We start from the raw sequence: 20,540 nt of genomic DNA on the forward strand, positions 1-20,540 counted from the left end.
GAATTGATCAAACCTGATTTCAAAACCACTAATTGGACTCAAAAACACCCGGAAATGTTGCGTTCAGTGCAAACAGACATATTAGCAACAACACATTTACAAACATGCGTAAACGTACGCAACCTTATAATCAGAATAATCCCAGGAAGATTTGGAGTAACGTACTTAACCTTTAATGAAGGAGAAAAAGTCCCAATTGCTTACAAATCACTCTTGCACACACAAGCTGAAATGAAATTCACTTCAACAGAAAAAATTCTGACAGTGTTGCAAACTGCGGTAGCAAAAGAAAGAGCCCTCGCACAGGGTAAGCGCATAATGGTCGTTACTCCTGTACCTGACCTAGAGGCGATAAAAAAGCAAGCATCTCAAATGCTAAGGCTTTAAATCTTGCTGCAACAGACGTTGAATACGTTTTTGACCCCTACTTGAAAACTCAAGAATTTTTACAATACGAACAAGAATGTCCTCTGCCCACTGAGATTCTGCCTCTAGAACAGTATGAATGTATAACTTATACAGACGGATCAGCACAGCCTGCAATTGGGGGTAAACAAGCTCATAGTGCTGCATGAGGGATTGTAAATTCCGACCTATGGTCACAAAAACTCAATCTCTCAGAGACTGTACAGCTCAGCGAGCTGAACTAGAGGCTTTCAAGATGGTGCTTGAAAATACTGATCGCAAATTCCCCACACTCATAGTGTGCGATTCGCATTACTGCATCGAGTCTTACAATGAATACTTGCAGAAATGGGTTCAAAATGGTTTTAAAGATGCAAAAGGTGGCACGATCAAGCAAAAGTTGCTTTGGGAACAAGTAGTTCATTTACAGAAAGAACTACAAAAGACTCACGTGATCTATACATTGAGTCATCAGCGTGATGGCGTTCACGTTGTAGGGAATTCATTGGCTGATGAAGCTGCAAAGGTAGCTGTGCAAATGGCTTCGGTAGCTGCAATTACTCGTTCATAAACAAAAATAGACAGCAAAATAATGCAAGCTGTTGCCGCTTCCAAAAAAGACAGCGGTAAAACATTACCAAAAGGCTTTCCACTCAAGTACTTATATATAACTGATGTAGATAATGTTCCTTTTGCTCAAATCCCTGGAGTGGGGGATAGAGTAATTCCAAACATGAAACACAGATTAGGACTAATTTTAGCAGAACATGAAGGGCTCGCCTCTGCACATGCAGGTGTTTCCGCTACAGTGTCATTATTAAAACAAAGATACTGGTGGCCGCGCAAGAGGAAACAGACCAGAAACTGTGTTTTGAAATGTGAAATCTGCCAAAAAATGAAAGTTTCAACAGTGAAACGCCCGGCGCAGACGCCCCTTTTAATTTCAGATAAACCATTAGCATGTGTTTACCTGGACCACTGTGGTCCCTTACAAAGAGATGGCAACTACAAATATATCATGGTCGCAGTTGATTCATGCTCAAGATTCACTCGGATGTGGCCTCAGCGCTCGGCTGACGCTTGAACTGTTATAAAAGATTTGCGAGTCTTTATCAGCACATACGCAATCGGCACTCTACATTCTGACCAGGGTCCTGCGTTTTGCTCTCGAGCTTATAAAAAGGCCATGGCCAATCTGGGCGTTGCATCGCGGTATTCAAGTCCATTCCATCCTGAGGGAAATTCGGTTGTGGATAGAAAAAAACGTGACATAAAGCAATCTATAACAGCTAGGGTACTAGGCTTGGGTGACGGGTGGGTTAAACATCTGATAAGTTTACAACGCAGTCTTAACAATCTGCCAAGAAATTCTCTGGTAGAATCAGTCCATATTAAATGATTTTTTGTACTTGAATGCATGTCCAGGACCTCGATCGTCACATGTCAGTGGTGGAACAAAAACCCTTTGATATCAAAGACCGATTGGCTGTTTTGTAGGACTTAAACGAGAAAAGAAGAAGTCAAAGCAACACAATACAGAAGCCAACGACTACTGAAGCAAGGATTCCAAAGATTGGGGATCTAGTCAGAGAAAAGATCGCGGATAAGAAGGAATTTGGGCCTTCTTATAGAAAACCAGTACCTGTACTAGCAATCCACGGATCAAAAACAGTGTTACTGCCGCCCCTTGCTGGAAGAAAAGAGAACAGGTTTAATATCCATCAACCTCTTCAAACCACATCATGTGGCCGATAATAAGTAGTATGCCCAGTGGACTACAAAGATGTAGCAGAAGAACAAATCTTGCTACTGTCCAAGAGGTTCAGACTTAGAGACTGATAGCATTTGAAGACTCTGCTGCACAGAACAGAGGACTGGGGCAATAAAGCTATGGAACTTGTGCCTCTTGAGACCCAAATTACAGTTCGTCAAGACACTCCCGTCTAGAATGATGTAGCATGGGACTACACTAATATGACAAAGGATCCGGGAGCCCCAGCGATTTCAAATAATCCTCATGAAATTCCAACAATTGACAGAACTGCCTCTGGCTATTTCATCAACTTTGATACGTTTTCTGAGAATCCCAGTGAGCCTGAAAAGACGCCAGCAAATAAAACTTTTAGAGATCATATAACTGAACTCTTTCAGCAATTAGAAAACACGTATCTGGTTTCACCATGGGTTGAGCTTTGGATTGTGCTTGGCATACTTTTTCTCCTACTTTGGCTAACCATGGTATTAACTTTGAGGATGCTAATAAATCGAAAATATAGTAAAATGAACACAGCAAGTAAGAACACCATCTTGCTCCTGAAGCCACACAACACATCTCATCGTGAACAAAGAGACTTGACATCAGTAAACATCACAGCCGTTCCTATACCTGGTGGTATAGCATGGGATAGAACTGATTATGATATCTATGGTCCGGCAGAGCTGCTGTAGATTTCACATCAATTTAAGGTTTCCTTGAGTGACTTTGTTTCACAAAGCACGTTTTCTGATGATTAAGACTTTGAGACTGTTAATAATATGATGTCAGATTTAGAGATGTCTGCTAAATTTATAAAACATGAATACTTAGAAGGTTCATCAGATTATGCACAAATGTATTGTTATAATCACTATGGTCATCACTACTTGCACAAATCTGCAAGCCCTAGAAATGTTTATACTTTCAATTAATGGAAACATTCTCCAGCGCCACCAAAAGAACTCAAAAACATTCTATGAAAAATTACCATACTTCTCAGGTTTTAATACCACAAATCCGGAAACATTTTACTTTAGAAATGTTAATAAGACAAGAATAAAAAGTATGTTGACCAATACAAAGCAAATGTATTCAGCAGCCTTTTATGCCCAGCTGTCCTCGTTAGGTTTCGACTTCTGGAGTGACAACATAGAAACAAAAACTGTCTGGGGCTCAAAAGACTGGCAAGTGCAGGGTATAGAAGCTTTATTTTGAGCCTGCGTTATTCCTGAGCAAATAATGTTTTTCTGTTTAACAGACATCCTGCTTTGGCCTATTCAAGATAAAAGACTTAGACAAACCGTCTATACCTACACCTACACCTGATAGTAAAAACAATTCAGAGGGAGGGGTCGACGTAAAAACAATTTTACTTAAAAACAGAACTGATCCTGATTGGAAAAAATGGTTAATGGTGTATGAAAGGTTGGGTAAGGAATACATAAAGTCAGCCTGGGAATTACCATACACACAGATGTTGGAGTGGGGGAAAAGATGTATTTCTTAGTGGTACACACTGTATAAGCACACTAAGCGGTACACTTTTATGTCAGGGTATTAATTTACATGAAGCCTGTAGAGGTTCTTCGAACAACTTATCCTGCCACCTGCAAGGTTCTGCGGCAGCAGTGATAGATCCCATTTTTAGTCAGCTTTCTAAAGGGAGCTATATAATATTGAATGATCACAGCTGTTGTGAAATGATGCCAGGAAAAGCCTATCTTGTAACTGTGTCAGCCAGGGTCACTTGTTGTATGCAAGTATTGTTTCCTAAAGCTAAGACAGACAGAAAGTCGCCGTTATGACCTTCACTGAACATCTCTTCTAGTCGAATTGATACTTTAAGCAGAATGAAAGCCATTCTTTTATAAAAAAACTGTGCCACTGACCTCGTCCAAAGAGACGTATGAACTGCAAGTTGCAAGGTCCTCTGCAGAGATACATGCCCTTTCATCCACAAACTGTCCAATACATTTCGTAGAAATGTGTTAGGTCATATCTTAAACATGTCTGATACCAGTGGTATTGTAAATGTCTTTAGAACAGTTTTTTGGGACTGTTAGCACCTTTTGAAGCAGTCCTCTGCATTTTTCCAAACTTCGTGCACTCTGTGTTCGGCGGCCTGCCTCTCATTTTGGGACTCGTAGCAGGAATACTATTCTTGTTCCTCCTGCTCCGATATGGCAAGTCTGGTCAGCAACGACTTCCAGATTACCATCGAGAAAACTCTTCTGGTAATGAAGTGTCGTGAGCACATGATGCAGATCCTGGGCCTGGCTCTTCTAAGAGACCTGAATGCCACGTGGTTCCTATCATTCTGACCAATCTGGCTAGATTGCATCTTACCTGTTCTACGATGCCTGCTATGTGGAGAAGAATGCGTGTTGGAGGTCTGTCTAACACTTCCATCAGCACTGTCAACGGATGTTGATACACTGCTTGGTTCGGTAACGGCCCATGCATTGTGTTGTCCCCAGTGGCTACCAATCCTGAAGACAGCATTCATTGAGATCTCACAGATGCAATCTGCTGACAGTGAGATACGTGGATCGACAGGCGACAGGTACCACCTTCATCTCCATCTCCGACAAACATTTCTAACGCGACTAAAGCTGACGACGATGCTTCACATTTTTGTGCTATCGGTTTACTTAATGAAGTGGTCAAACTTTCACCTACTGTGGTAGACGATTTCTGTGCCAGCTTAGAAGATTTGATGTTTTCTCCTAACAACAAGATGATTTTTGAAGTTACCACACAGCGTTCTATGGGACTCTTCATTCGACCTTCACTTTTCAAACAAACATTCCAACTTTAAGAACTCTATTTTTTCTACGATTTGACTTTTCCAAAATTGAACTTTTTTGGCACAAAGTAATTTGCTCAAAGTAGAACTATTCTTAGAGAGCAAGAATTCTTTGAATCACTTCCAAATGACAATATTTGACCTCGTCCACAGCCTAAACAGTTTATATATTCTGTCATGGAATGTTCTCGATTTTTTTTCTTCTTCTGTATTTAAGAGCCATTTTATCAATGTTAATTCATGACTCATTCTGATAAGCATTGTTTTATAACTTTCACATTACATGCTTTGAATGATGATATTGCTTTGTAAAATGCGTACAGCACAAATTCTCATCATTCGTGTACAGCCATTTCGAATGCATTCTATGTATTTTGGGAGGGATTTTATACACATCTTGCTTGCTTTAGATTAGTTTAAAGATGCTTGGAATTTAGTAATATTGAACATAAATAAGTGGAGTGGGTGTTGTGAAGCATTTTAGAATCAAGTGTAAATTTACCGATTCATGCCCTTATATAACTATAATTCACATTGCCCTTATATAGGCATAGAAATCATACCCATATTTAGACATACACCATCCAGTCCAAATACAGGCATGGCTACTTCTACTAGTTCCAAAAAGCCACAACGATTTCTTGCAAAACTCTGCTTCAGCAGTCAGGGACATCCCCTTACTTGATTATTAATTTGTCCTAGAAATCATGGAGTTTTCAAATAACTACCATTCCCTTGGGGTTCTTTGGTGACGTTATTATGTCCGACTTTACGTCAAACAAGGCACCTTCAAGGTATAAATATGCCTACACTTGCCCTAGCAAACACACGGTGGTTCGGAGCAGCTCGACTATCTACTTGCCAGACGCAGCTCACTACAGCAAGTGCAGAAGGAAGCCGACCCTCTAGCTGACACACTGACAGAGAAGCTGTCCTTTCTCTCACTGAGAATCCAACTTCAGTGTTTCCAAGCTCCCCTCGCGGGGAGTTGGGAAATCGAGTCCCAAGACAGAGATGCCAGACCTCCTTCATTCTAAAACCAAGGTAGGGAGCTGCTTATACCCTAAGACAAATCTTGGTTAGATTCTTGGCAAAGAAAAACTAAAACTATGCTACACCTCACTTACTTCTTCCCTCATACTAGACTTAGGTTAGTTACATTTGGGGTAGGCGAATTTTAGAAGCACCAGTTGAGTACTTTTAGACTTTGTTATTTATGTATGTATTTATCTATGGTCTAGGAACCATACATTGCTTTCACAGTATTATTTTATAATACTCTTCTTACTGTACGCATTATACTTTGCAACCAGTATTACGATTGTAGCAATACACTTTACTTGCATGAGAAAGAAGACTGTTCAATAAATCCTTTTATTGAAAATGCCCATCTCTCTATTTCGATGCACCTCTGATGAAACGAAGCATGCACGATTGACTGAGTAAAATATCTATCTTTTGTTTCCACGACTCCGAAGATCAGTTTTATTCTTCGGAAAATAAAGTTGTCATGTTTATGCGGTTGTCAGAAACTAATCCCTTCTTGTGAATTCGAGAAAGTTTCTAGTGACCTCTGAGCCAGCAGGCGCTCACAATTAAGTCTAATATATTCGATAGAGACCTAAGTCCTACGTCAGATCTATAGGATATATTATTCCAATGCGCAGAGCCTATTGGGACTATAGAAACTTCACTACAGCTCCCTACCTGCTGCTAATCCTAGTAACATCATAACTACTAACCCAAACAATTGTGCAAGTGTGAAAATTCAGACATTCCAGCTCACAGTGCTATAAAAATGGCATGGGCAGCAGGCAATAGTAATTTTAATGAAAATACGAAAATAGAGCAAGGGTACTCCCAAAGTTATTTTAGGTCTAGAGGGGGAGTAAGGACAAAAAACTAGAATATAGAACCTCTGTACTGACCTATTTATTTTACAAGATTAGAATAAATCTATTTTACTTCAAAAAGGATGCAACATGGATGAAGATATTCACATAGACATACAATACTTTAGTATTCATTTATTTTCCTTTTCATAGTCTTAGATCAAAAGAAAATTTTTATCACATTTTTTATATTTTTTAAAATGAAAACAGATAAATATAACAGTGCAAGAAATTCATTATTGAAAAAAATGAAGAAATTTTGACCCCACAGAAAAGATCTATAAAGTGCTATTTAGAGATCCATCATTCATTCCTCATCATTCATTCCAATTCTTACATACTCTCATTTATAACAAAGTGCTATGAAAACCAAACAAAGAACAACAGTACATCCAAGATCCCAATAGATTCTTTGCGGCTAGATGTCCACTTCTTTTCCCTTTATTATATCCAGTTTGTGAGTCACTTAATCACAAGCTTCTTCCTCCTTTTTATCTTTTTATGTAGGGGTCTCAGGTGTGTTTGGCCTAGCTGTATCTGGCTGTTTTGTAATTTTTATAATTTTGATTGGGCTTGCCCTCCCTCAAAGCGGTCGGGAACATGCACGGACTTCATACGTCTGCTTCGTATCGCTGCTAGCAAGCCCAATCAAAATTATAAAAATTACAAAATGGCCAGATACAGCGGTATTCACCCACACAGCCACGGGATTACAAAAAAAGCTCCACATTTAGGACCTCCTATTTTCGCCTTTTTGAAGGGAAAAGATTGCCCCACAAGAAATTGATTCAAATGTTATTGTAAAGGTGTAAACTGCTTTATTGAAGAGTTTTGAATTAGAGCAAACCAGGAATGAGTATACTCCATTAGGCCCATACCTTACAGATATCACAGGAGCCATTGGAAGATTGAAGCTGCTTTCTCCCTTTATTGTGAAGGTTTATCCTCGTAACAATTGACAAAGAGAGTCATTATTTGGTCTTGATAAAGCTGGAATAAATTACGAAAACCATTGAAGCGCGTCGACGCCCTAACTTTACACACAATCTATTCACTCTGCATTGTTGGAACAAGGAGGAAAATGTACTAACCACCTGGCAATGCGAGTTACATGCCCCTGTTTTGTTATAGATGTGTTTAACTACAAGACCAATTAGTCTGGTCTGTGTTTGAAATTCTCTCTTGCTGCTATATTGTATTTTTTATTATGAGCTATGTCACAAATTGTAATTATTTTTACCTTCATGTTTTTTTAAATTTGTTGACCTGTAGACAGAGTGTCTTCAGATAGAATATTTTAATCTGTTTTTTGTAATGAAATAAATGTGATATTATATTAAATCCGTACTGTTGCCATTGAATTATATGTTGTGTATATTGTCCCTCTATTATAAGTGGCAGAAGTACCTACCAGAGTATGAAGTGTGAAAGAAGATAGTGATTGAGACAATTAGTTAGGTGTGAATGGGAGAAAACTTTTTCTCTTACTTTAACGCATATAAGTAGTTACCCTTTGGGATTTCTCTGTTATTTTACTGTTTAAGTGCCCTAATCCCTTTGGGTCTAAGGGGTTCCTCTTTAATTTAAAGCATTGTGTAATGTAACTGGACCCAGAGGTATTGGTGTGGTGCACAGAGGCAAAAGATTGCACTCTCTGTCTAGGGATTCACAGTCTAAAGTGACCAACCATCTGCCTGTGCCGTGTCTAGGGACCACAGAGTGACCTCGCTGGAAAGAGATGCTACAGAGGACACAACAAATCCAAAACCCAGCAATTCTAATTGCAGACAACACCCACTGCCGCCGCAGTACAAGCCTCACTGCTCCCATAGGAGTTCCATGAGACCCAGCTCCCACTAGTTTGCCCCATGCAAAGGTGCTGCATTTCTGATGAGAGGTGGGCGGCACTGCATGTAACTAAACTATATAATTATTTTATGTATTTTACTTTATTGGTGATGTATAGCACAAAATTGGGCGCAGATATTGGTGCGCTTTACATAAGCACCAGTTCAGTTGATTACTCAAGGTCATATTCATTTTTTGTATCACAGACTGCTAAACCAACATCAGGCTCGGACCTGCACTCGCTGCTTGAGGAGACATGCAACCCCAGAGCAGGCCCGTTCGAGGCCAATCAACAGTATCTGCTCTACCAGCTCAACGGCCACAAGCTGCGATGTTAACGCCCGATGCTGGTGCTGGAAACCAGGGTTCCAGCACCAAGGTACCATCCACATCCTGTGATTCTGGGCAAATCACTTAATCTCCCCGTGCCTGAATGTGTAATGTAAATACGGTTCTCGTGTAAAGCGCTCAAATACCTTCGGGTCGAGTTTGCGTGATATAAGACATACATAAAAAATACAAATATGTGATGTGCCGCCTTGAGCTTTAAGTGGGATGAGAAAAGGGGGCGTGGCAAATGTAAACAAGGGCGTGGCTTAAAACACATTTGCTAAGAATCTGTGTTTAGGCTAGTGATCCGCCCAACTTGTACGTTTCTGTTTCCTTCATTGCATCCGGATATATGAACAACAAATAACATGCCTATAGCAAGTCATGACTGTTAGCTTTGTCAATGGTTACTAATAGCATAAGATAAATAAGCAGCACTTACCAAAAAAGGCACTACTGAGGCTTTGTCAATGGTCGCTCGATGCATAAGATAATTAGCAGCACTCGAGATAGGCCGCACTCCTTACTCCAGCTAGCGCAGACCAGGGCTGGGACACGAGCCAGAGCACAGGTGAAGGGGCCCAGAGGCATAGCACTGGAAGCCCTGCAACATCACCCTCTCAGAACAGAGAACTGGAATCAATGCTGACCTACCTCCCAGTTCTGTGCCAAAGCAAATCCCTGGGGCTGCAACTGCTGCCACATGCATTGCAACAGGCAATATGGTCAGGTGACTGGGCCGTAGCGGTGGCTGCAAGGCAGCACCTCCCACGACCCGAGCGGCAGCTTTAAGTTTGTAAGCAGCGGGACGCGAACGCATGCATAGAAATATATCTTTGAGTAGAAATAATTTGGAGCACTTCACATGAGCGCCAGCTACATTGAACGGCATGAATGTTGTAGATTCTGACCTGCTTTCTAAGCCCCTTAGGTCGGCTGCTCTACCCACATCCGCGCTAAGCATGGGCTGAAAATTCATTCCGCTCGGATCTTGAAATTACTGCTCACCGATCATGACCTTACCGCCACAGGCCGGATAGTTGACCGGCTATCCGGACCCCCCACATTCCTACTAAAGGTCATGACTATACAAACCCCGTAACCATGCTATGAAGTCTCCTATGAGTAAGACATTCCCCTCCCGGGACAAATGAACCCCGTCTTCGAGATACATACTATCCCCCCTGATACATCCATGCCGAATACAGTGCAACTGTTCTGAACGAAACAATCTACCCAGTTTGTTATTAACTTTCTTCCCTGAATGATTCAAAGCTGACACAGAGAGGGCCCCCCGCCACACCTTCCTTGGAATCATGTGTGACCATGCTATCGTGCACCCCGGAATCCTTTTTGCCAGCCAGCTAACAGTGGATAGAACCCGCACGAGGAGTACTCTCCGACCGAGCGCCACCAAGTCATTGCCCCCCAGATGCACTATGAGTATAGACGGCGGTGACCTTGTCCGCCCTAACAGTTCCTCGATAAAATACTAAAACCGGTCAATACAGAGCCCGCCCCTTCCGTGGAAGGTCACCCTGTACCCGTATTCCCCAGCTGCGTGAATCATGTCACCTGCTTTGAATACGTCCGCGGCACGCCTCACGTATGAGTGGCCAACGACCCACACCACTCTTTCCTCAGCCGGTGATCTTTGACCGCTGGTTCCCAGGTGTCGGGTCGACTGCACAGTCCGCCCCGCCTCGCAAGCTCGCGAAACTGTAAACCAAACAAAAGACAAGAAGCGTGAGTGCATGACATTAGCTTCACAACATGTGCAACCGCACATACCTTTTATAACAGTTCGAGGACCATCGTCCCAATCGTTTCACCGTTTCCACACTCTGACCCCTGGCTGTAGCTTCTGTAGCAGCCCCTATCCTGAAGGAATGGGTCCCAAAATCGCTCGGGTCCAAGCCTGCTGCCGCGATTGCCAAAGTTAACACCCGCTGGAACTGAAACCTTGTCAGTGGGGTGGCGTCGGTGTGTCTCAGCAAGCTTCCCCCCCATGCTGCCGCCCTCTGCGCCAGGTATTCCTCAACACACTTCACCGGGCACATGGGGGACCCTCGCATGCGCTGGACCACAATACTGTCCCCCATCGCACTCTGGTCGGTTTTAGACCTGGCTATTGTGATTACCATTGAATCACCCCTGATCTGAACGTGCTCCCGACATAAACCTCCCCCCACATCCTTCTTATTTCTTGCCACCAGCTCGCTCACCCGCATAGCCCCATGGAACGCTAATGCGAAAGCGGCCCGGAACAGCACTGCTTCGGACTGGGAGGAACAGGTCGCGGGGAGCACTGACATCAACAGGGACAGTCTCTTTAAGCCAATCGGGCGCCTCTCATCTACTCTATGACCCTCGAGGCGTTGCCACCCTCGTAATTCCTTCTTAACCAAAAAGGACGATGTAGGGTCCTTAATGCCGTAAGCCTGCGCCATGAATGCAATGGCGGCCCGGTGCATATTGGCCGTCGCTGCTGATCGGCCAGCCTTGTGAAGTGCTACTAAAAATTTCAGCACATACTCCTCCTCTCCCCACTTATCCCCTCCTGCCGGACCCAAAAATGCACAATAGGAACGAAAGGCTCCTTCGTATGCCTTCCTTGTCCTGGGGGCTAAGCTGGCTCCCACAAGGTCCTGTAATCCGGGGCACCGAGTGACCAGAGAGTTTCGGGAAATGGTGCCGCCACTAGATCCGCAGAAGGTAGATAACCCCTGAAAGCCTGCATGTGGGAATGAGAGAGTGCATCAGCCGCCTGGTTCAGTACACCCGGCACATGCTTTGCCCTAAACTGAACGTTCAGTCTCATGCACAATAGTACAATTTCCTTCAGCAATCTCAGAATCAACTTGCAGCGTGCTGCTTGGTTATTTATGCATTCCACCACGGTCATGTTATCGGACCAAAATACCACAGACTGATCACGGAAATTGTCCGGCCATGTCTTCAGGGCCACAAAAATGGGGAACAATTCGAGAAACCCAATGTTACCTGTTAGCCCACTGGTGTGCCACCACGTCGGCCATGTCTGCGCCGACCATCGATTACCAAAGATGGCGCCAAATCCCACGCTCCCTGCCGAGTCCGTCCACAAACCCAGCTCGTCCGAAGACACTGGTGGCTTGCTCCATACCACTCGACCGTTGAAATCCGCCAGAAATGCCAACCATATGCGCATATCCTGGCGAACCTCTGCAGACAGTCTTGTGCGGTGGTGTCCTTTTTGAGACCGACCATGGCTTGTGCAATAGAGCGGGAAAAGGGGCGGGCCATTGGTATCACTCTGAGGGCGAAGTTAAGCTGGCCCACCGCTTTCTGCAACTGATGGAGCATTACCTTCTCTTTGCTAATGCATAATTCTAGCGATGCCCTAAATTTCATGACTTTGTCACTGGGCAAACGGAAGCATCCCTCCACTGAATCGAGCTCGATTCCAAGAAACTCGAGTGAAGTAGATGGCCCCACGGTTTTCCCCGGTGCCAATGGCACGCCGAATCGTTTCATGAGATTGCAAAATTCAAGTAAAGCCTGTGCACATTCCGTGTCCCCGGCTGGCCCCAAGAACAAGAAATCATCTAGATAATGCATAACCTGCGTATAGCCCGTAGCTCTGGTGAACGCCCACTGCAGAAAACAGCTGAATTTCTCAAAATAAGCGCAAGAGATGGAGCAACCCATTGGCATACATCTGTCCATGTAATAGCGTCCTTGAAACACAAAACCCAACAGACACTGATCCTGAGGATGTACCGGGAGCAACCGGAACGCTGACTCAATATCCGATTTAGCCATCAGCGCTCCGGGCCCCAGGCGATTCAACATGGCGACGGCCTCATCAAAGGATGCGTACCGTACTGAACAGACTCCTGGATCAATGGCATCGTTTACCGAAAGACCCCTAGGAGCCGACAAGTTATGAATTAACCTAAATTCACCTGGGTCCTTCTTGGGGACCACTCCCAGCGGTGAACAAATGAAATTAGGAACCAGCGGGTGCCTATATGGGCCGGCGACCCGGCCCCGGGCAACTTCCTTCGCAATCTTACCTTCCACAACCATCGGGTGTTGCTGACCGGACAGTTGATTTCTGCACAGTGAGTCCCCCCGAAAATCCCCCGCCGGGATGTGGAAACCATTCGAAAAACCGTCCCGTAACACCCCAGTGGAGACATGATCAGGGTATTCGTTTAGCCAGGGGATCATTGCCATGACATCTACGGAGGTAGGTAGTGGTACCCCTCGGCCGATATTAGACCTGTTTGGTACCTCCTCTACCCCCGGTATCCCCATTCTTGGCTCTGCACGAACTTGCCGGATGTGAAGAATGTCCACAACCTGCACACTCATGCCTGAACTTACATGTCCCATGTGGCTCGGTGCACTTGCCTCTGTTAAAATTCCAGCAAACTCCTTTTCTACCCCCATTCCCACTACTCCTGGGTTGGTGATCACCTGCGGGGTTTGCTCGAAAGGGCACCGCCGATTGCTGGCGGGAAGGCACCGACCCATACTCCCCAAGCGAGGACGACTTTGTCGTGCCTGGCAACAGCTGCTTCTGCCAAGAGACGGAGTCGAGACAGTCCCACGTCAGAGACGAATCGTGCTCCTTGGCCTTACGAAACTTACTATCATAACCCCTCCATTGATCGCCCTCATATGTTTCGTAGAAATCCATTATACGTGTCTGATAACAGGCTAATTCAGTCATAATCTCTGGCTTACGTTCACCCATAATAGCAGTAAACATCCCAAAGGCCTTGGCCCAATTAGAGATCGTCTCATCCACCCTGAAGCCCGCCATTTTGGCGCGCCACACACTCGGATGCAACAAATCCTTCTGAGCCTTAACGTACTCAATCTCGTGATGATCCGTCAGGAGCGAAAACATATTTACATATTTATCAGCCCAAATCATCTCTTTCATGGCCAGAGGAATATGCTGAACTACTTTCTCCCTCCTTGAGGGCAAAGACCCCCCGTTTGCCATTGGCAATGGCTGCTTACCAGGCTCCACAGCTGGTCCTGCTGATTTTCCACCGCCAGCCGCTGGTTCTTCCGTGGGAATCTGTGAGGGGACAAGAGGGACATTCGCCTTCGCAGCATCTCGCGATTGCCGCAACTGCTTCATTAATAACCTAGCCTCTTTGGCCGTGTCTCCGGGCGCCACTGCACCCTCGGTATTCTTTCCGAGCCACGCGGCCAACTGGGCGGCCAACTCAGGAGGCATTTCCTCCTCGCTGGTGGGCGTTACTACAACCGGAATCGGCTGACCTGCGTCCGGGATCGGTACAGGTACCGGGGCCTCGACTGGACTAACTGGGCTTACCGGGGGTGACTCGGGAACTGGGGACTCCCCCCCTGCCGCCCTATTCCTGGCCCTTTTACCTCTCCCTGCAGGTATTACTCCCGGCAATGCTGGTCCGATAACCTTCTTCGGTCTGCCCGTATTATTCATTGCCGCCATTTGCTTTTTCATGTTCGCCATGTCCTTCACCAGCATGCGGAGCATCTGCTCCGTCCCTGCCTTCTTTCCGACCTTCTTGCCAGGCATCGTTGTCAGAGACGCTCCAGAGGTCCGCAGATACTGGGAGAGAAGGCTCCTGGAAGAGAAACACAAAAATTACAAGTTCTCAAAATTGCTCCTTGTTCCGTCTAGGGCTCATGTGCAACGAGAGGGTGCAGCTTCCAAGCACAGGAACAAGAGGATGCTTCTCTGGATTGTTGCTCCTTTTATTCCTCTTCGGGAGGGCGTGTACCCTCCTCTGGTACGCCTACGGGGCGTGACCAACGGTTTAGGTGTCTAGGACAACCCCTTCTTGGGCGGGAAAAGGCGCGCCCCAGCTACGCCGCTTCGGGCATACCAGCCGAGACACGCCCCCCGCCCAAAATGGTTTCCCGGGGGGATCCGGGCACCCTGCCATACGTTCGGGGGGACCGAGTGGTCGCCCCTTTCCAGTCTAGCAAAGTGCAGAAGGGCAGAAAAACACGGGAAAAACGAGTCTAACATAGGGCAGAAGGGCACAAAAAAACGGTCTAACAGAGGACAGAAGGGCAGAAAAACAAGGGAAAAACGAGTTAACAGAGGGCAGAAGGGCACAAAAAATGAGTCTAACGGGGCAGAAAGGCACAAAAACGAGTCTAACAGAGGGCAGAAGGGCACAAAAAACGAATCTAACAGGGGGCAGAAGGGCAGAAAAACAAGGGAAAAACGAGTCTAACAGAGGGCAGAAGGGCAGAAAAACAAGGGAAAAACGAGTCTAACAGAAGGCAGAAGGGCACAAAAAACGAGTCTAACAGGGGGCAGAATGAATCCCGCCCGGCGTGTTTGTCCACGAAGATGCCACCTTTTTATGCAATACCTCTACTCAACTAGAGTACTTTCTACTGTCTAATCAGTAAGTGCTCCCTCGTAGGCTAAATGTATAGGGGCAGATTTACAATAATTAGTGTATCCCCAGGGATGCGCCAGTTATTGTGCGCCGCAACTCCGCCACCCATGGTGCGCCGCATTTACAATGCGGCACACCATGTGGCAAAAACGGCACAGATGCGTCACGCATCTGTGCCGTAAAAGCAGCGCATTGCTGGAGCTGCGTTGTGCTTGCGACGCAGCTCCAGCAATGCTCTGGGGGGGCCCTATCTCCCCAATGCTGCATCAAGCCTTGCGCCTGCTTCAAGCAGGCGCAGGGTTTTGACGCAGCATTGACCTAAAAGTGACTGAGTGAAATCTTGTAGATTTCACTCAGCCACGTTTAGGAGGCGTTTCCGTGCAGGAACGCCCTCCTCTGCGCCGGAACGCCTCCTGATGGCGCAGGGCTTTACAACGTGACGCATCTCTCAGAATCGTCACGTTGTTAATACCCAGCACCATGGCGCATCTTTTGTGCTGCTGCTGCGTCACAAAGGGTCTCGGTAGAGCGTGGCAGTGGTGAACCAGAGGGTGGCAGTGATGAACCAGAGGGTGACAGTGATGAACCAGAGGGTGGCAGGGGTGAACCAGAGGGTGACAGTGCTGAACCAGAGGGTGGCAGTGCTGAACCAGAGGGTGGCAGGGGTGAACCAGAGGGTGGCAGGGGTGAACCAGAGGGTGGCAGTGATGAACCAGATGGTGGTAGGTGTGAACCAGAGGGTGGCAGTGGTGAACCAGAGGGTGGCTTGGGTCAACTAGAGGGTGGCAGTGGTGAACCAGAGAGTGGCAGTGTTGAACCAGAGGGTGGCAGTGCTGAACCAGAGGGTGACAGTGGTTAACCAGAGGGTGGCAGTGGAGAATCAGAGGGTGGCAGGGGTGAACCAGCAGGTGCTGTGATGAACCAGAGTGTGGCAGTGGGGAACCAGATGGTGGCAGGGGTGAACCAGAGGGTGGCAGTGGTGAACCAGAAGGTCGCAGTGCTGAACCAGAGGGTGACAGTGGTTAACCAGAGGTTGACACTGGTGAACCAGAGGTGCTGTGATGAACCAGAGGGTGGCAGTCGTGAACCAGAGGGTGGCAGTGGTGAACCAGAGGGTGACGGTGCTGAACCAGATGGTGGCAGGGGTGAACCAGAGAGTGGCAGTGCTGAACCAGAGGGTGGCAGTGGTGAACCAGAGGGTGGCAGGGGTGAACCAGAGGGTGGCAGGTGTGAACCAGAGGGTGGCAGTGGTGAACCAGAGGGTGTCAGTGGTGAACCAGAGGGTGGCAGTGGTGAACCAGAGGGTGCTGTGCCCATACAGGACCGCATGGGCAACTTTACCATGCAAGCGGCCCGCGAACACGCAAAAAAACCCGCGAACATGCAAAAAACAAAAATCCGCAAATTCACATGAATTCGCGGATTTTGAGGATTGCGAATTCGATTTCGCATGAATTTGTTGAAAGCGAATTCGCAAATTCCGCCCATACTTAATCTTCACCCACGACACAGTGCATGGGCCGACACCCCTGGAATGGAATGGAAAGACGATTTACAGAGCGATATAGTTACCCTGAGGCGTCCTAGCGCTAACAGACACTGTGAGAAAAAGAGGTGGAACAGAAACCTAGGTGGGTTGTGAAAAAAGACGGGTCTTTAGTAGTTTACGGAAGGCCAGTAGGTTAGTTCCTGCACGTAGGTAGAGGGGGAGGGAGTTCCAGAGCCTGGATGCATTATACGAGAAGGCACGACCTCCGCATCTAGCTTTCTTGATCTTGGGGACCGTCAGTAAAAATGAGGTCGATAATCTGAGCTGCCTAGCGGGAGAAAATGGGGTCGCCAGGGAGCGATTAATGGGCGGGCCAGTTTCCCATATTACTCGGTGGATGGTGCACAGAGATTTGAATTCGATTCTTCGTCGGATTGGTAGCCAATGTAGGCTTCTTAATCCATCCCTAGCTGATGTTAGGCGGGGAATTTGGAGCAATGTGCGGGCCGCACAGTTCTGCACAATCTGCAGTGTATTCAGGGTAGACTGGGGGGCACCCAAATACAGGGTGTTTCCGAAGTCCAGTCTGGACAGGATAAGTCCCTGAATCATGATCTTCCTGGCCTCAGGCGGTAACACGGGAAGAATCTTCCGTAGGACTCTGCGTAGGCCAAAGCAAGTTGCTGAAAGTTTTGAGGCTTGGGCGTTGAAATTGAAAGCTTTATCGAGCCAGATGCCCAGGCTCTTGATTTCGTCTTTGGGCGGCGGGGGGGAAACCTAATGAGGAGGGAAAAAGAAGCTTGAGAGCCAGGGGGGAGGGGTGTCCCAGAAGCATTAGCTTGGTCTTGTCGCTGTTTAGTTTAAGATGTGACATGGTCATTTAGTTGGAGACCTCCTCCAGACATGTTATCAGATTGCCGGGTTGGATTCCAACTGGTTGAGGGACACCACCAGCTTGGTGTCGTCCGCGTAAGTGATGATTCATACTCCAAACGGCCGGACAACCCCCGCTAGTGGCTCCATATAAACATTAAACAGTGTTGGGCTTAATGAGGAGCCCTGGGGAACGCCGCAGACAAGAGGTTTGCTCGTTGGAGTGAAGTCGCCCTCGAACACTCGAAAGGAGTGGTCGGTAGAGGAAAGATTGTAACCAGGATCTGGCCTTACCCGACACTCCGATGTTCGTCAATTGTGACAATAGTGTGCTGTGGTTGACAGTGACAGTGACCCCTGGCAGTTGCGCCACCTGCGTTACATAGTGCGTGAGAGGTCACATCAGGCCCCCGTGGGCCAAGGCCTTATTACAGGCTCCGCCATTTAGTCAGACATGGAGAAGGAACCGGAGCGCCCGCTGTCCCCCCTCCCGCATCCACAACCTAAATACTGATGGACCACACCACACAGCAGGACCACGCTGGCCGCAAAACATCCTACGGGCGGAGGCCTTTCCCGGCCCTCCAGCAGGAGGGAGCACAAGTGGCACAAGGCAAAATGGTAAGAGGAACCTGCATACAGACCGCACCCCACAACAGGCCCACGCAGGCCAAGGTCTAACTAAGGACCCCGCCTGAAATGACAACCCGCAGAACGGAGCACCAGGGTGCCACTGTCCCCACCTCCCTCAGGCTGCAGATTAAATATTTACTTGTGTCCCGCCCAACAGATCCTTGGAGCAGGGGCCCTACAGCTGGCCCTCTGCCAGGTGGGGGCACTTAGAGACCCCCCACAAACAGTGGGAGGTGCCTGTAACCGCACCGAGGTGACAGACCCCAGGCCGGGCCCAGCAACCCGCAGCCGAAACTGAGGTCTCAGCGTCCGAGGACTCTGCGGTGTCTTGTCTGCTTATTTATGCTACATGTATGTTGCTGCGAGAGGCCTGGTGAGTGTGGCCGATATTGGCACTAAGCGTGTGGGTTCAATGAGGAGGGAGGCTCGTGCGGGGAAAAGCCACAGAGACGGTTCCAGGAAGAAGCGGGGTCAGGGGGAGATACACTCTCACTCTGACAGTAGGCAGCTCCCGGAGACAAGTCCACAACAGCGTCAAGGGTCCTGGGCAAGAGGACGCCAAGCGGGTGGGAGAGGTATATATACACCTCACACCCCGCCCACTCCAGCACTGATACGACAAGGGCGTGCAGACCCCTAGGGGGTCCCCCAACACTGGGCTGACTCATATGCCCACATGTGACACTAAGGCGACCACCCTCTTAGGAGGGTCCCCTTCGTGGACCACAGGCAGCCAACAATGATGTGTGGCTGAGCCACTGAAACAAGCTGACCCTGCATGGAAGGGTGAAACCTGAGCTCCAATGTGTTTTCGAAATAATATAGCTCTGTCTGGAAAATGTATATCCTCTGCGCTTCGACTCTCTTTAGAAATCTGCGATATGGGACAGGTCTGACGTCTCCTCTGAACTTCATCTGATCACATCATGAACAGAAGCCAATTGGGAATATTATCTCAATTCATTAGCATTTTTCTTGTTTACCTTCACAGCAAAGCCCCATTCTGGGAAACCGGATGTTGGGGCCTAATTTATCGGGGTTACATCATAGGTAATTAGCAAAACAGCCTGTTCAGATCAAAGGTGGGATGCTGGGAGAGGCTCCCATACGCTTTCAGCCAGGGCAGGGCAGCAAGGGCATAGTTTTGGCCAGCTGGAGCAGATAACATGAATAATTTGTTTAAAAACAGAACAACATTTTTCAAATGACACGCTGATATGATGCAACAGTTCCTGTGAATCATTTGGGCAAGCAGAGCACAAAGCAAAGAGTTTATTTTCATGACAGTTGTTAGGGCTTTCATACTCGTCGCTTTCACAGATAAAGCGCTGTATGTCTACTTACTGCAAAATGGTTGAAGCGCCTTACAAAACCAACATAAACATGCTCAAATAAATAGAACTTAAAACTGGCACTAAATGTAGAGAGAGGACTAGTAAGACATTGCATCACCGCTCACGTTTTGCACTGCTAGCAGCAAATTCTCAATTTGAGAATTTTATGTCTGAAACATTTAGTAATGCTACTAAGAAGGTGCACATCTTTCCATTTTGGGAAGCCTTAATGTTGTATTTATTAGTCTATAGACAACTCAGGGTCTACTATGATAACGATTGATGATGCCCAACGATTTATGTTTCCCAAAGCACCATAATATGTTGTCCTCCTGACTAAGGGTGGGCGAGTGGAGCAACTCGACCCGCTCACAAAACTCTGCTGAATTCCACTGAGTTTTTATGCAACTGTTATGAATTCTGCGTAGTTCAACTCCGCCCTTCCTGGAAGTGCAGGTCCAGTCCTTCACAGCGAGGCAAGAGGTCAGCAGGCAGTAGGTCAGCACAGCAGGGCAGCAGTTCCTTCAGAGCAGCAGTCCAGCAGAGTGTCAGTCTTTTTAGAAGCACAGCAGTATTTCTTCTTGGCAGAGAATTCACAGGTCCAGATGTGTATTGAAGGATTGGGGGGTGATTACGATGGTGTAATGATTGTCACCACCGTGCCGGCAGTGGCAACCATATCGCAATGGCGTTGGGAATTGCGGCAGATGGAAAGTCTATCCGCTGCTTTTCCGCCGGTCAGCAATTGTTACGATTGCTAGCCGGGCAGTGAT

This window comes from Lissotriton vulgaris, chromosome 12 (assembly GCF_964263255.1).
Source record: "Lissotriton vulgaris chromosome 12, aLisVul1.2, whole genome shotgun sequence".
Lineage (NCBI taxonomy): Eukaryota > Metazoa > Chordata > Amphibia > Caudata > Salamandridae > Lissotriton > Lissotriton vulgaris.